At 44.1% G+C, this 17675-nt stretch overlaps 1 protein-coding gene across 1 annotated transcript in view; it reads left to right on the forward strand.

Annotated features, from left to right (window-relative positions):
• Nucleotides 1-3670: 3670 nt before the first annotated feature.
• Nucleotides 3671-17675, forward strand: part of ARHGAP35 (Rho GTPase activating protein 35) — a 238154-nt gene continuing 224149 nt past the window's right edge. Inside the window, exon 1 of the mRNA XM_033953808.1 lies at nt 3671-3879. The gene's annotated coding sequence lies outside the window, so the exon portion shown is untranslated. The remainder of the gene's footprint in view (nt 3880-17675) is intronic.

Consider the following 17675-nt stretch of genomic DNA (forward strand, 5'->3'; position numbering starts at 1 on the left):
CTATCGGTCCTGTTTTCCACAGAAATGGGACACATTGCCTTATCCCCTCTCCTGAAGAAAGTCGATCTCGACCCTTCCTTACCATCGAACTACCGCCCCATAGCAAACATCCCTCTTTTAACAAAACTTCTAGAGACCATAGTCGCTACTCAGCTTTCCTTCTACCTAGAAAGATTCTCCATTCTCCAACACTACCAATACGGATTTAGACCCAATTTCAGCACTGAGTCCCTCCTAGTCTCCTTAATTTCAAAGGTGCAACAATTACACGCTCAAAACAAATTTGCTGTTCTTCTACAGTTCGATCTCTCCACGGCTTTCAACGTCGTGCACCATGACATATTAATCTACCAACTTTCTGAGATAGGAATAGACTCCTTTGTCCTAAAGTGGTTCTCAAACTTCCTTCGTGCGCGTTCCTACATTGTCAACACAAACGGCTCCAAATCCGCTCCGTGGTCACCATCCTGTGGTGTCCCACAGGGCTCCCCCCTATCCCCTATTCTCTTCAACATGTACATGACCTCCCTGAAGCTCCTCAAATTAACCCCCCTTGAAACAATATACACATACGCAGACGACATACTTATCCTCCTCGAAACTGACCAGAACCTCACAAACCTCCAAGAGAATATCACTTCATGAATGCATAATGAGACTTCACGCCTGGTCCCTCTCTGTACAGATGAAATTAAATGAATCTAAAACAAAATTACTCTGGCTCGGCCCAAAATTATTACACCTGCCCACCCTCTTCACATTGCCCACAGGCCCTGCTCTGCACCTTGAATTCTCAAGCAAGGTCCTCGGCATCACTATCGATTCCTCCCTCTCCCTCAACGATCACCTGAATTCCCTGGCAAAATCATGTTTTTTCAGCCTCCACATGCTGAGGAAAGTAAGATCCTACTTTCACCAACAACATTTCACTGTCCTAGTACAATCCATCATCCTATCCAAACTCGATTACTGTAACGCCATTTATTTAGGCCTAACAAAAAAAAGTCTTCGCAGACTCCAACTTATCCAGAATACTGCAGCCAAGCTGATTTTTGCTAAACGAAAATTTGATCAAGTCTCCCCTCTACTTACCAATCTCCACTGGCTCCCAGTACTTTCCAGAATTCACTTCAAATGCTCCTGCCTGGCCTTCAAGATCATTCACGGCATCCTTCCGCCCCTAATCCCTCTATCCTTCCTCGTCCGGACGCCTGCCACCACCAGATCCGCTCACAGATATAAACTATCCTTCCCCTCTCTACACGGCATCCTCCACGCTGGCAAACTGGGAAAATCCCTTCTCTCCAAAATCACAGGCCTTTGGAATGACCTCACTATCCCGCTGCGGAACCTGGGCTCCCTCCAACTTTTCCGAAAACAACTGAAAACCTGGCTTTTCTCTAACATCTCTTTTCCCTGTCCACATCCTCCTCTATTCACATGCTCTTGTAAATCTTTCTCCTCTCTCTTCCTATATTTTTAAACTTTGTAAACCGTGTCGAGCTCCACTTCCGTGGAGATGATGCGGTATATAAACTTAAGGCTTAGTTTAGTTTAGGGAGGGGCCTTAAGCACCTGGGCCAATCAGGCCCTAGGATCCTGTGGGTTGGGCAAGGGAGGGGTGGGCACGCCTCATTTGGACAGCGGCAGGCCCGTTGGCCGGACGGTGCGAAGACCTGTCCGGCCAACTTGGAGGTAAGCCCGAGGGAGGGTTCCGGGGTGGGGGTTTCGTTGGAGGGGGGGTCCTACAGGAGGGGTTGGGCACCCTCCTGCTGGCGGTCTTCGGGGAGACCGTTGGGGTCCGGGGAGGGCGGTTGGGGCATGTCGTTGGGGAGGGGTCCGGCAGGAGGGGTTGGGTATCCTGCTGCCGGTGATCTTCGGGGTGGGGGGGGGCGGGTTCTGCAGCAGGAGGGGTTGGGCACCCTCCTGCAGCGATCGTCGTGGTGGGGGGGGGGGGGGGAAGACTGATGGCCTTGCCGCTATACTAATCTCGGCAGGGAGATCCCTTACCGTGATAAAGTATAGCGGCTGCGTCTACTTACCATGTAGGCCAGCATTTTGCTAGCCTACTTTGTAAGCATCTCCCGCTCTGCTAGGGAGACGCATAGGGCCCCCTAGGTTCGCCTAAGGCTAACGCCTAGACCAGTGGTTCCCAAACCTGTCCTGGGGGACCCCCAGCCAGTCAGGTTTTCAAGATATCCCTAATGAATATGCATGAGAGAGATTTGCATACCTGTCACTTCCATTATATGCAAATCTCTCTCATGCATATTCATTAGGGATATCTTGAAAACCTGACTGGCTGGGGGTCCCCCAGGACAGGTTTGGGAATCACTGGCCTAGACTTAGGCGAGCTTGCGGGCCTCCCTAGGCTCCCGGAGGTGCCTTCAATATAGGCGGCCTGCCTGGAGAGCATTTTTTTAGAAAACGTGCCTCCAGATTGGCTAATTAAGACATCTACAGCTGCCTACAATCGGGATGCACTTTGCAGAATCAGGGCCTAGATGCCTTTATTAACAGATCTAGGCGGTTACCTAGGGTGACAGCTTTAGGGAGAAGAAAAATAAATGCAGTCAAAGCAAAACAATGAGTCCTGACAGTCAAACGAACTCAAAGAATCATTAGCACATACTTCCCCCCCTGAACACAATATTTAATATAGATGTCAAAAAAGCGTTTTTATATAATTATTGTAGGATGATCATAATTGTCAAACCATGAAGTAGGTGGGACTAAGGACTTGAAAATTATTGGGCGGGGGTGGAAGGTTGAAGTGAAGGTCTAGGGTATCCAATCTTCTCACATAGGCCCTTATTTTGCTTTTCTAGAAAAAACACCTTTTCTCCAACTTAGATACAGGTATTCTTTTATAAAAATATATCCCACGTATGAACGACATAACAATCCTTTTATAAGAATATGCAATGTGAGTATTCTTACAAGCGAGAGCATGTATATATGGAATGCATACTGCACAGTCATGCTCTGAAATCAGTGCACTTCGACTGTCGCATCTGCAAGAGCACAAGAGAAACTCAGCCAGACAAACCATCCGTTGCTTCCTACATTCTTTCAGACGTCCATAGGGAGGGAGAGGGCGGAGCGACCCCTGTCTCATCCAATCGCACTCAATTTTAATTCAGATCTCTTCCCATGCCTCTTGTTCGCGCACGCAGTTGCTCATCACGTGCCATGTATCCTTCCCCTGCTCTTACCATTCTCTTTTGTCACGCACCCTTGTATTCCCTAGTTCCTTCTTTTCTCCGAAAAGGGGCGGTAGGCGTGACTCCTGTTCACGCTGCGTCTCTCTTCCCCTCACGCGCTTTGCCCCTCCCTCGTTAATCTCTTATCAACAAAGCCAATCAGCGTTCATCTTCTTTTTTGCTTTAGCTTTCGTTCCTTCTTTTGGGGTATTGGTTTAGGCTTGCTCTCAACTCTCCCGCCTTCGCCTTCAGTATGCGTTGTCGCTAGGAATCTAGTTGGTTGCGCGGTGGTGTGTTTTTTTTGTGTGAACGGGGCACGCGCGTCTTCCCTTGCGCGTTCAGTGTAAAACCAACGGCCGCCCCTTGCCCTCTGTTCATGCGCGTGCTCTGCGCACCCCCCCCCCCCACGTTGCGTCTCGCGCGCTCTCACGGTCTCGCTCCTCCCGATTTTTTTTTTTTCTCTCTATCGGTTCGCGCCCCGTTTCTCTCTATTTTTTCTGACCTTTCCCCTCTGCTACTTAAGACTTCCCAGCCGGGCTCAAGTCTTCTGGTAGGAAGGAGCTGCAACCATTATTATAGGCCGCTCCTGCCCCGAGGGACCGTCTGTGTGTGTGTGCGAGAAGACGGAGTGCTGCTTCGGCCGCACCCGTAGGCCTGAACGAAGGACGCTGCTATGGTAGGTACCTTGTCTCCCTAGCTACCACTGTCACTCACTGGCTGTCTCAGGGGAAACTCGTTCTCGCTGGCCTAGATTTGAAGGAGTGGGGGTGGGGCTAGGGCTGGTGTCTCTGCACCTTACTGCAGTCGTGTTACCAAAAGGGGCAATTTAATTTGTCGCACTCGCACCCCTTGTGAGGACTAATCTCCAGACAAAGTTCTGTATTTCTTACTGCCCACATCTGTCTTCGAACTTCCCCCTACATCCCCCCCTTCGTGTACCTGCATCCTTCCCCCTTCCAGTGTTCCTGCATCCTACCACTCCCCCTATCGTTCACCCCTCCTCCTTATACCTCTGTATCCTTCATCCCCTTATTCTCTATTTGTGGAGGAATGGAGTACTAGTGGGCTGAGACCAGGAGGTGCCCAGTTCAAATTCCTCTGCAGCTTCTTGTATTCTTGGGCATGTCACATAACCTTCCATTGCTTCAAATATAAATCTAGAATGTGAATTCTCCACTGATAGAAAAATATTTATTGTGCCATGAATGTGTACTGATCCAATAATTTTCAGGCTTGCAAGTGATGTATAAAAACGTAATAAGAACTTGCTGTGCATGAATTTTTATCTTGCATGAAACTACATCTGCAAGTGTGAGTTAACTACAAATAAAATAAACTTGTGATCATGTTTCTATATTATTTTCCTGATGAAAGGATACACTAGGTGGTTTGTAACAGTTTTAAAATTACACAGTCAGTAAACAAAACACAAAACTTGGTCTGTTACTTATAAATCTAAAAATTGACTGCAGATAAAGGCCATATGACCTTTCCATGTCAACTAATCAGCACTACAAACCTTTTCTCCTTGTGCCAGTCTTTCTTGAATTTAAATAGTCCTCATCTCTACCACCTCTAATAGAAAGCTGTTTCACTTCTCCATCACCTTTTCTGTTAAAAAAAATAAATAAAATTTCTTTAGATTACTCTTGAGTCTATCTTATTTATTTATATATTTAAGGTAATTCGTTTTCTTTCCCGTTGTCCCCAGAGAGCTCAGAACAAGTTACGGGTTTAACATACATAATTTCCTTACAAGTAAACAATACAGGGTTTTTTTAAATCCTACAATACAAATTAACAATACAGGGTTTTTTTTAATCCTAACTTTCATTGTATGCTAATAGATCTCATGCATATTCATTGGGGAAATCCTGAAAACCTGACTGGATTGCAGCCCTTGAGGAGGGACTTTGACACCCCCTGTTCTAGAGCTTCCTCTCAATTGAAAGAGGTCTGCCTCCTGGTGCATTTATGCCACAGAGGTATTTAAATGTCTTTTATGATGTTTTTCTTCCAAAATATACATATTCTGTCCCCCTGTGGAGGACCATTGACCATTTTAATAGCTGCCCTCTGGACTGATTCTATCCTGTTCTCTCTTTGATAGTGCAGGTTCCATAATTTTATTCAGAATTCCAAATGAGGTCTCAGCAGAGACTTATATAGACCTTTCTTCTATGTTTCTCTCCCTGTGCAGCCTAGCATTGTCCTGACTTACCATTTCTATTTGTTTGGTCACTTCATATAACCAGATATATTCAACCCCAGGCCCTGTTCTTTCATGCACAGAAGTACTATACTTTATCCTCTTAGGATAAAATCTTAACTACCAAATTCTAGACCACTCTTCACATTTTGCTAGATTCTTCCTTATGTTTTACCCACATATGCTAGGGTTTCTATCCTATAGAATATCTTGGTATCATATGCAAAGAGGCAAATCTTACCTGACAGCCCTGCCACAATACAGCTCACAAAATGTTAAAAATAACTGGACCAATGATTGGATCCCTGTGGCACTTCACTGGTATTGCTCTAATATTTATTATGTTACTGCATGTAACTCAGGGAAGGCTATTTATTGCTAACTTAGTTGCCTTGCACTAAACCAGTTTCTAACCTAGTCAGTTACTAGGCCCATACCAAAAGTGCTCAGTTTATTTATAAGTTGCTTTTATGACTGTATCAAAAAGCTTTAAGTACTTAACATCCAGTGTTTCCCTTAGTCCAGATCTCAAGTTATTCTTCTCTCTATTTTTCCATTCACTTCCTCTGCTCCTTATGGCCCTGTCTTCTCCCCCGTCCCTCTTTGTTTCTGCTTTCTTTTGCCTGTTCTCATTCTTTCCTTTCACACTTGTTATGCTTTGCCTCTGGATTTCTTCATAGTAAATGTGAGCAGATAGAGACCAAAACAAAACAGAAGAAAAAGAATCTGTGTAGTCTATCCAACAAAACAGAAGAGATAACGGTCCACTAGTGGCCGAAAATGTTCAACTTGAGGAAACAATCAATGAGTTAATCGGAAGTCTTTAATGAAATCAAATATGATAATTCAACCCAGATCATGTTTCGGCCGTGAGGCCTGCATCAAGAGTCAGAATACTTGTACAATGCAAATTCTACAATTTACATATTAAGCACACGTGATAAAACAGCTTCCAATGTTGGTAGCCTTCAAATGTCGCTGCATCTGCTTAATGGTGGTTATGAACTCGTACTTGATTTCATTAAAGACTTCTGATTACTCATTGATTCCTTGGTTGTTCTTTTTTGGCCATTGGTGGACTGTTATCTCTGTTGTTTTGTTGGACAGATAAAGAAGACCTGCATGGTCCATCCAGTCTATTTAATGTGGCCGTAGTTGAAGCTGACATTCTGCACAGGTTGCACTACTTCATGATTAAATGCTTGTATAGTATACTTAATCTCTGTCTCTTTCTGTCAGTTTTGCGGCTACTGCAAATTTCCTCCATGTCCTTTAACTTTCCCTTTTACCCTCTTGCATCCCTGGCCTGGTGGAAAGCTAGACAAGGCAGGCACCCACCTTGGGGACAGGTATAAAAGTGTGGAGGCCTAGGGGAGGCTTCATGGTGCCCCAAGTATGGCCATACTAAAAGCAGCATAGGCTTGTTGGCTGTGTTAATGGGTGAGAGACACTGACTGCTCCACACTGGGTGCCAAAATATTGGTGGGGAGGGAGACCCCTTTTGCAAGAATGTTGTGACTTCAAATACATTTCTCACTTCTTGGACTGCTCAGAAACTGTGCCAGCAGTAATGCTGTAGTAAGTATCCTTTCATGCTTTCTGACCCCCAAATCTTTAATCATGCATTTTATCATTAGGGGCAAACAAGTACAGTATATTTGCACTCCCTCTTTCTTCCTCCACCCTGATTACCAGTCCTTTTATCTCGTTCTTTCTTCAAACTGCATATGATCCGATCTATTCGCTAGTTTCTTTTCCCTTCTATGTTGAACCTCCTAATCTACTTCTTGAACATTCAACATAGCGACTACTGTAACTCTGTATACAGGCTTAAAACAAAGATTTATCTGTAGGTTACAACTGATCCAAAATAGTCTTTTGGTTAATTTATAATGCTCAAAAATTTGGTCATTTTACTCCTCTTTCTCTTTTTGGATCACTTACAATACACTAGTATTAATATTTAAAGTATTAAATTTAGGAGAACCAGCATATCTTACATCACTGTTCTTCAACCGCCGGTCTGCGGACTGGTGTCGGTCCGCAGGAAATTTCTGCCGGTCCGCGCAGGGCCAGCAAGATTAAGGTGACCGTTTTCAGACCTCCTGTCCCGTTGTTCCCACACACAACTTCGTGACAGTGTCCCGAAGCTGTGCTTGGGGACAACGGGACAGGCAATCATTTCCTGTCCCTACCTGTCGCACAAAAAAAAAAAGCCTCCCTCCTTCCTTTCCCCCGGTCTCCTGCTCTTACCGCCCTGCTGCCAATCCTGCCTGGCTGGCCCGGAACGTCCTCTCCGACATCAGAATTGATGTCGGAAAGAAGACTTCCTGTTGGCTTTAGCAGCAGCAGCAGGGCGGTAAGAGCAGGGGAAAGGAAGGAGGGAGGCTTTTTTTTTTGTGCGGCAGGGAGGGAAGGAGATAGGTAGGCAGGCAAGCAGGTTGGTTTTGGCCAGGGAGGGAGAGAGATAGACAGGCAGGCAGGCTGGCTTTGGGGGTGGGGGTGGGACAAAGTGTGGAAGGCAGTGAGGGACATAGGAAGGAGGCACTGGGGGCACTAAAGAGATAGGAAGGAGGCACTGGGGGTACTAAAGATAGGAAGGGGCACTAAAAACATGGGAAGGAGGCACTGGGGGCACTAAAGACATGGGAAGGAGGCACTGGGGGCACTAGAGACATAGTAAAGGGCACTAAGGACTTGGGAAGGAGGCACTGGGGGCACTAAAGACATGGGAAGGAGGCACTGGGGGCACTAGAGACATAGTAAAGGGCACTAAGGACTTGGGAAGGAGGCACTGGGGGCACTAAAGACATGGGAAGGAGGCACCGGGGGCACTAAAGACATGGGAAGGAGGCACCGGGGGCACTAAAGACATGGGAAGGAGGCACCGGGGGCACTAAAGACATGGGAAGGAGGCACCGGGGGCACTAAGGACATGGGAAGGAGGCACCGGGGGCACTAAGGACATGGGAAGGAGGCACCGGGGGCACTAAGGACATGGGAAGGGGGCACCGGGGGCACTAAGGACATGGGAAGGGGGCACCGGGGGCACTAAGGACATGGGAAGGGGGCACTGGGGGCACTAAAGACATGGGAAGAAGGCACCGGGGGCACTAAGGACATAGGAAGGAAAGAGGAAGGGAATAGAAAGGGACATTTCTTGGGCCTGAGTGCTGAAAGAAAGAAATGAAAGAAAGGATACACAGACAGAAGGAAACAACCAGAGACTCATGAAATCACCAGACAACAAAGGTAGGAAAAATGATTTTATTTTCAATTTAGTGATCAAAACGTGTCAGTTTTGAGAATTTATATCTGCTGTCTATATTTTGCACTATATTTGTCTATTTTTCTATAGTTACTGAGGTGACTGAGCTCGCAGAGATGGGGCAGAAATGGAGTTTTTTAATTTTAGTCCTAGTAGTTTTGCCGGTCCACAAAAATTATTTTATTTCTGCCGGTCCACGGGTGTAAAAAGGTTGAAAAACACTGTCTTACATGACTTCTCATCCCATATGCCCCCTATAAGATCTTTCATCTACTGCATAACAGTACACGAACACATTTGGCATGCAATTTTCTCAATTCATGGTCCCCAGCTCTGGAATTCTCTCCTTGCATCCCTGCGACTCCAGACATCTTTAGAGCAATTCAGATCTGAGCTGAAGACTTTCCTCTTTAGAGATGTCTATTCATAACTACTTATACAATACAGTACTCCCCCGCGAACTCGCGGTTCAGTCTTCACGGCCCCAGTTGTTTATGGGGGGTTTTTCCCTCAAAAATATTACTGTTTTTCATATTATCCCGCGTGCTTCTCTCCCCTGCTGCAAATACCCAGCACTCCATGCAGCCTCTTTCTCTGAGTGCAACTTCATAGCTTGCACTCGCCATTGCAAGTCAATACAGAAAGACACTCTGCAAGGGCGAAAGACAGAAAAAGTTTGACGGTTCCATGGCATGGCGAAGAATGCCAGGTAAAAACCAGAAGCGCAAGTAGACTGACTGCAGGGCATTGATGCAATGAGGGAGCAACCTCTGGCAGAGGAGCGCATCACCGAAGTTGGGCAACCTGCACAGTGCGAAAATACAGAGAAAACTGGTCCTGCAGCCCTCTCCTGCCTCCCCTAAACCGCATCCAATTATCACGGTTTTTCAAAATTCGGATGTGCTCCTGGAATGGAACCCCTGCAAATTTTGGGGGAGTACTGTATTTCTTTTATTCTTCCTTAATAGAGTCCAGATAGACACATAGTTGCCCTTATGTTTTCCTCTCCCCCTATCAGTAAATTTTAGTTCTACATAGTTGTCCTTATGTTTTTTTCCTCTCCCCCTTTCAGTAAATTTTAGTTCTACCCACTCACTTTAAAACATATCTCCCATATCATGACTGAAATTGAACAATGGACTATTAATTTTAAATTGAAATTAAACACAGAAAAGACAAAAATTTTTTTGGCAAGCCCAAAGGACAAAATCACTATAACATCAATACACCTAAACGGTCACGATCACCCAATATCAAAAACTATAAAAAATATTAGGAATCACCTTAGACACCCACTTGACCTCGATTGAACACATGAACTTGGTGACAAAAAAAGTACTTCTTTACACTTTGAAAATTAAAAACCATCAAAAAATATTCCGACCCTCTATCTTTCAGACTACTGGTACAGTCTTTGATTCTATCCACCCTAGACTACTGCAACATCATTTATGTGGGTATACCTAAAAAAACCCGTGAGAAAATTAAGAATAGTGCAAAACAAGGCTGTCTGCTTAATTTTGGACTAAACAAAAGCGAATACATTAGTCCCTACTACAAACTGCTACACTGGTTGCTAATGGAGGCACGGATAATATTCAAATTCTCTTGCTTTTGCTATAAACTGGTGTGGGGAATGGCCCCTACCTATCTCTTACCACACTTCGAACTATATATCCCCATGAAGACAACCAGAAATCGCAATCTCTTTGCCTATCCAAAGATCACCGATTGCAAATATAGGTCCTTTCTGGACAGAACCTTTAAGTTTCAAGCTAGCAAACAGCAGACCTGGCTAGGCATTACATCAATAGAGCCAGGTTGACTTATGGCACCTTTTGGAAAGAAATTAAGACAGCTCTGTTCGATAGATTTATCTCCTAGTCAGATACCCTCCCCCCCTTTTTTAAAAACCAAAACAAAACAACTTTTATTCAACATGTTGATATTGCGTATTCTTACTAATTGTATTCTGTATTCACTGACTGTTAAGTGACATCTTCGCCATTTGTACTCTGAAATTCGCTGGTTGTCCAGCCCTCTTCACTGTAACATGTTGATATTATGTTTCTCACTAATTGTACTCTGTAATCACTGATTGCTCAGTGACATCTTACCTATTTGTATTGTGTAATTCGCTGATTGTCCAGCTCTCTTCACTGTAAACCGCCTAGAAGTCACAAGATTGTGGCGGTATAGAAAAAATAAAGTTGTTGTTATTTCTAGAGAACCCCCCCCCCTTCCCCTTCATTCAGATTGTAAGTGGCCTAGAAGGTTAATGTGGGATAGAAAGACCATAAGAAACTTGAAACTAGTTCCTCTCTTCCCGCTCTACTTGGATGGTAGGAGGAACACTATATTGTTCAGAGATTTTAATCTGTCTACATTTTTCAGTTACTTTTTCAGCCCAAAAAGGTATCTTGGTCCCTCAGAATTATGATCTTGCACCCTTCTAATGCATTCTTCATGTTTTATCCCCCACCCCGTTTTTATTGGATAGATGTTTTCATCTCTTTCCTTTTTGCCTACGTTAGATAGATTGTGAGTCCACCGGGACAGATAGGGAAAATGCTTGAGTACCTGATTGTAAAAAAACCGCTTAGATAACCTTGATAGGCGGTATATAAATTCCTAATAAACTTTAAACTTTAATCCTGCTGCTTTCATATTCATACCGCATGGCCTTGTATTCTGCTGTCTTTTTATTCTATCCCATGCCTGAATCTTATTTCCTCTTTCATCTCTAGTCCTCGCATCCATTCTTTCTTCTGCCATTTTTGGCCTTCCATGTGTTTTCCTTTCCATCCTCCTCATTGGTCTGCCTTTCTCCCATTGTCTTTCCTTTCATAATACTATTATATTGCCTTCCCCACTTCACTTCACTTTTATTTAATTTTCTATCCTGTTTTCCCCAAAGAGCTCAGAACGGGTTACAGGTCTAAGCATACATAATGTACAGTTAGTTAAGCGTACATAATGTACAGTTAGTTAAGCGTACATAATGTACAGTTAGTTAACAGGTTATGGTTTGCCATAGATTCAGTGCAAATTTTACCGTACAAGTTTTTATCTTAACTTGACACACACTAGGGTTTCAATACCAATATACTTACTACAGTTTACAGATTAAATGTGACAGATACCAGGATCTAGTTTGTAATCATTTGGTTATGGGCAGGGGAGTTAGGTGAAGAAGTATGTTTTTATTGCTTTCCTAAAGTTGAGGAGTCATTCAAGGGATCTGGTTTGCGGGGGCAGTCAATTCCAGTGGCTTGGTATGAAGTGGGAATAGGAGCATCATTTGGCGGTTTGCAGTTGAAGGGCACGACCATGGGGTGTTGTGAGCATATTTCTTCCTGAGAGCGGAGGGACCTGTTTGGCATATATGGAGGGAGCTTGGTTGTCATGTAGCCAAGCACCATGTCGTGCAAGGATTTGAATGCTAATACCAGGCCCTTGAAGACACAACGTTTGGCTATGGGCAGCCAGACAGTGAGCCACCAATAGAGCCTGGGAGACAGGGTCGAGGGCATGGAGTATTTTTAGAAGTCTGATTGCTGCGTTTTGTACATGCTGGAGATGTCATACATTCTTCATAGTGAGACCGTTGAATAGCGCATTACAGTAATTCATGCGGGAGAGTACTAAGGCATAGAGTAGTTGGGTGAAGTCAGACTCTGGTAAAATAAGGAAAATACCACCTGAGAGAGATAGTTAGAGAGTAATAGGTTGGAATCAAGGAGTATTCCTAGGCTGCTTACTTGGTCTTTTGCAGTCATGGTAGTCAAGTCCAAGTGCAGCAAGAAATGCGTTTGCAGTGTCATTTGTGGATCCAAAGGAGTTCTGTTTTGGAGGCATTTAGTTGCAATTTGTTGACTCATAAGAACATAAGAACATAAGAAATGCCTCTGCTGGGTCAGACCCGAGGTCCATCGTGCCCAGCAGTCCGCTCACGCGGCGGCCCAACAGGTCCAGGACCTATGCAGTAATCTTCTATCTATACCCCTCTATCCCCATTTCCAGTAGGAATTTGTCCAATCCTTTCTTGAACCCCAGTACCGTACTCTGCCTTATAACGTCCTCTGGAAGCGCATTCCAGGTGTCCACCACACGTTGGGTAAAGAAGAACTTCCTAGCATTTGTTTTGAATCTGTCCCCTTTCAACTTTTCCGAATGCCCTCTTGTTCTCTTATTTTTCGAAAGTTCGAAGAATCTGTCCCTCTCTACTCTCTATGCCCTTCATGATCTTGTAAGTCTCTATCATATCCCCTCTAAGTCTCCTCTTCTCCAGGGAAAAGAGACCCAGCTTCTCCAATCTCTCAGAATATGACAGGTTTTCCATACCTATTATCAGACGTGTTGCTCTCCTTTGAACCCTCTCGACTAACGCCATATCCTTCTTAAGATACGGCGACCAATATTGGACGCAGTACTCCAAATGCGGGCGCACCATCGCCCGATACAACGGCAGGATAACTTCTTTCGTTCTGGCTGTAATACCCTTTTTGATTATACCAAGCATTCTATTCGCTCTCTTAGCGGCCGCTGCACACTGTGCCGACGGCTTCATTGTCATGTCCACCATTACCCCCAAGTCCCTTTCCTGGGTACTCTTATTCAATAACATCCCTCCCATTGTATAGTTGTACCTCGAGTTTCTGCTCCCCACATGTAATACTTTACATTTTTCAATGTTGAACTTCATCTGCCATTTCGCCGCCCATTCTTCTAATTTGTTCAAGTCCCTTTGCAACTTTTCGCAGTCCTCTGTAGTCCGAGCTCCATTAAATAGTTTGGTGTCGTTCGCAAATTTTATTATCTCGCACTTCGTTCCTGTTTCTAGATCATTTATGAAGATATTAAATAACAGCGGCCCGAGCACCGAGCCCTGCGGGACACCACTCGTGACCCTCCTCCAGTCGGAGTAGTGACCCTTCACTCCTACCCTTTGTTTTCTACCCTCCAACCAGTTTCTGATCCATCTATGTACGTCTCCTTCCACCCCATGGTTCTTCAGTTTCCGGAGTAGACGTTCATGGGGCACCTTGTCAAAGGCTTTTTGGAAATCTAGATATATGATGTCTATGGGGTCTCCTTTGTCCATCCGTTTGTTGATCCCTTCGAAGAAGTGCAATAAGTTCGTTAGGCACGATCTTCCCTTGCAGAAACCATGCTGGCTGGTTATCAGAAGTTCATTTTTTTCAAAATGTTGATCGATGTTTTCTTTTATCAGTGCTTCTGCCATTTTCCCCGGAACCGAAGTCAGGCTCACCGGCCTGTAGTTTCCCGGGTCACCTCTTGATCCCTTTTTAAAGATGGGCGTAACGTTGGCTATCTTCCAATCTTCCGGGATCTCGCCTGTTTTCAGGGATAAGTTGCAAATTTGCTGCAGTAGTTCCGCTATCTCCTCCTTTAATTCCTTCAGAACCCTTGGATGTATGCCATCCGGACCCGGGGATTTGTCAGTTTTTAGTTTTTCTATCTGCCTACGAACGTCCTCAAGGCTCACTTCTATGGATGTTAATTTTTCTGCCTGACTTCCGTTGAAGAATTGCTCAGGTTCCGGTATGTTGGACGTGTTTTCGTTTGTAAATACAGACGAGAAGAACATGTTAAGCCTTTCTGCCACTACCTTCTCCTCCTTCACCACTCCCTTCCTGTCTCCGTCGTCCAGCGGTCCCACTTCCTCTCTAGCCGGCTGCTTCCCTTTAACATATCTGAAGAATGGTTTGAAATTTCTTGCTCCCCTGGCTAGCCTCTCTTCATACTCTCTTTTGGCTTTCCGAACCTCACGGTGACATTCTTTTTGATGCTTCTTGTGCTCTTTCCAGTTCCCCTCAGTTTTGTCCTTTTTCCATTTCTTGAATGATTTTTTCTTATTGCCTATCGCTTCCTTCACTGTTTTGGTTATCCACGCTGGGTCTTTTGTTCGATTCTTTTTACACCCCTTCCTGAATCTGGGGATATACAGATTTTGCGCCTCGCTCACCATGTCCCTGAAGAAGGACCAGGCATGATTTACCGTTAGCCATGTTTTGGAAGTGTTCCTAAGTTTCTTCCTTACCAATTCCCTCATTGCTTCGTAGTTTCCTTTCCTGAAGTTAAAAGTTGTCGCAATGGATCTCTTGCCTTTTGACACTCCTACCTCAACCTTGAACTTGATCATATTATGATCGCTGTTTCCCAACGGTCCCACTACTTCTACTTCCTTTGCAGGTCCCCTTAACCCATTTAGGATTAGATCCAGAGTGGCATTTCCTCTCGTCGGTTCTCTAACAAGCTGTTCCATGAAACAATCCTGTGTAGCTTCCAGGAATTTTGTCTCCCTAGCGCATTTCGAGCTTCCAAGCCTCCAGTCTATCCCAGGGTAGTTGAAGTCTCCCGTAATAACCGTGTTGCCGCTTTTGCATTCACGCTTCATCTCGGCTTCCATTTCCTCATCGATATCTCTGGTTTGCCCCGGTGGGTGTCTTGCTCCCTAGCTATAGAATTCATTTGTGCCCTTAAATATCATTCTTCCTCTCTCTTCGTAATGTCCTTCTTCCCCTTAATTTCTCCTCTAGCATTCTTCTACCCTTTCCTACCTCCTCATTGACTTAGTATACTTTTTATCACTCCAACAAACTGTGCCCCATATTTTCTCATGTTTCTATGTTAAGCTTTACTCTTCCCTATCCTGGTCTGAATGTTGCCTCTGTAAATGTTTGCCCCTTCACCCCTTCTGCTAAGTGGAGCATGCCCATTCAGTTCCTATCTTGGGCCAGAAATTGTTTTGTCAGTCTGACTTCCTTTTGCATCCTTTTTTCCCTGAATGTGTGTTTGCCCTAATTTACGTTCCTAATGTAATTATTGCAACACTCTATTTTTGTAGCTTATTGATGCTTTTCATCTGTTTCTGAGCCTGAATCCCAGTGGTTCTTCTGTCTCTCTGCCTCTTCATTCCCTTTATAAAATTACTACTTAAGAGGAATATTTCATTTTGCATTCCATGTGAGAAATCCTTAGAAAATGTGAAAAAGAGAGAGGATTTATGTTGAAAGAACTCGGATTCGGGCTATGATTTATTAATGACAGTAGAACAATTTGCTTCCATTTGAGAAGTATTTCCAGTCTGTCTGCTGGGGGTAATGTCTCCTAATTAGAGTATTTTGGGGCAATTTCAGTCTCTGAAATTTATTGCTAGTACTCTTAATAGTTGCACTATTTTAAGTCCTTTTATTATAATTATTTTATTTCCTGTAACCTGCTGCTGTTGCAGGCATTTTCTCTCCTGGTTGATGGGGTAAGTGGAAGATTGTAGACACCAGAATTTTGTTTTCCAGATGATATATAGAAACATGATGGCAGATAAAGACCAAATGGCCCATCCAGTCTACCAATCTGCAGCATCCACTATCTCCTCCTCTCCCTGAGAAATCCCACATGTCTGTCCCATGCTTTCTTGAATTCAGATATTCTTAGGCTCCCACTAGGGGTAGTGGAGACAATTCCATGCATCTACCACCCTTTCTATAAAAAAGTATTTCCTTAGATTACTCCTGAGCCTATGTCATAATAACATAAGAATTGCCGCTGCTGGTTCAGACCAGTGGTCCGTCATGCCCAGCAGTCTGCTCACGCAGCGGCCCTTTGGTCAAAGACCAGCGCCTAACTGAGACTAGCCCTACCAGCATTTGTCCTTGTTCAGCAGGAACTTGCCTAACTTTGTCTTGAATCCCTAGAGTGTGTGTTCCCCCATGACAGACTCTGGAAGAGCATTCCAGTTTTCTACCACTCTCGGGGTGAAGAACAACTTCCTTGTGTTTGTATGGAATCTATCCCCTTTCAACTTTAGAGAGTGCCCTCTCGTTCTCCCTACCTTGGAGAGGGTGAACAACCTGTCCTTATCTACTAAGTCTACCCCCTTCAATCATGTTTTGATCTTGTCCCCTCTCAATATCCTATGTTCGAGGGAGAAGAGGCCCGGTTTCTTTAATCTTTCGCTCCTCCAACCCCTTAACCATCTTAGTCGCTCTTTTCTGGACCCTTTCGAGTAATACTGTGCAGTGGCGTACCTAGGGTATGTGGCACCCGGGGCCCATCATTTTTTGACCCCCCCCCCTATCTATATGAAAAATATGATTTTTAGTAACAATCCACATATTGCACAACAAGAGTGTACCTAGGAAAAGGCAGCATCTTAAACACTGCAGTGAGCACTAGAACACCAACACATACATTGTATCCCGCATAGTCAATTGATCCTGTAGTCAATGCCAACTGAAAACTATGTTCTTTTCATACACACAGAACAGAGATACACCTTCGCCCAATATGGAATAATCACAAACTAAAAATAGAAATATGTAGACAAAAGTTAAACTGAACTGCCAAGAAACTAGACCCTGGATACAATGCAACACCACAAAAACAGTAACACATGTCCTCTAATACAGTGCAAAATATAAAGACAGTAGATGTAAATTTGAAAAAACTGATACAAAACAATCACCACTTTACAAATTAACAAATAAAAATAAAACATAATGAAAAATAAAAAAATAACATTTTATTGGACTAATCCCCGTAAGCTCGGTCCCCATCCCTGCAAACCACCCGATTCCATCCTCACAAGCCTTAAATTGTTTATATTAAAGTATAAAAAGAAACAATATTCTGTACAATTGTCAATTTATAAATCAGCGTCTTCTCTCCACTCTCTCTTCCCCATTTCCCTTCAGCGTCCTCAGCCCACTCTCTCTCCACTTTCCTTCAGCGCACGCACATAAAACAAGCAAGTAATTTTATATCATTTTCATTCTATTCATTCATAGAAATTAAAGTCTAAATAATGCCAGTCACATAACAAAACATGATTTTACAAAAATAATTCCCTGCACAGTCAAGCCTGCAAGGATTACTAGATGTCTTTCAGCAGCTCCCCTCCATCCCTCCCCCTTACCTTTGTGGCCAAGTCAAAATGATCTACCAACAATAAAATTTTAAAAACACAAAG

This window comes from Geotrypetes seraphini, chromosome 8 (assembly GCF_902459505.1).
Source record: "Geotrypetes seraphini chromosome 8, aGeoSer1.1, whole genome shotgun sequence".
In the NCBI taxonomy this organism is placed as follows: domain Eukaryota; kingdom Metazoa; phylum Chordata; class Amphibia; order Gymnophiona; family Dermophiidae; genus Geotrypetes; species Geotrypetes seraphini.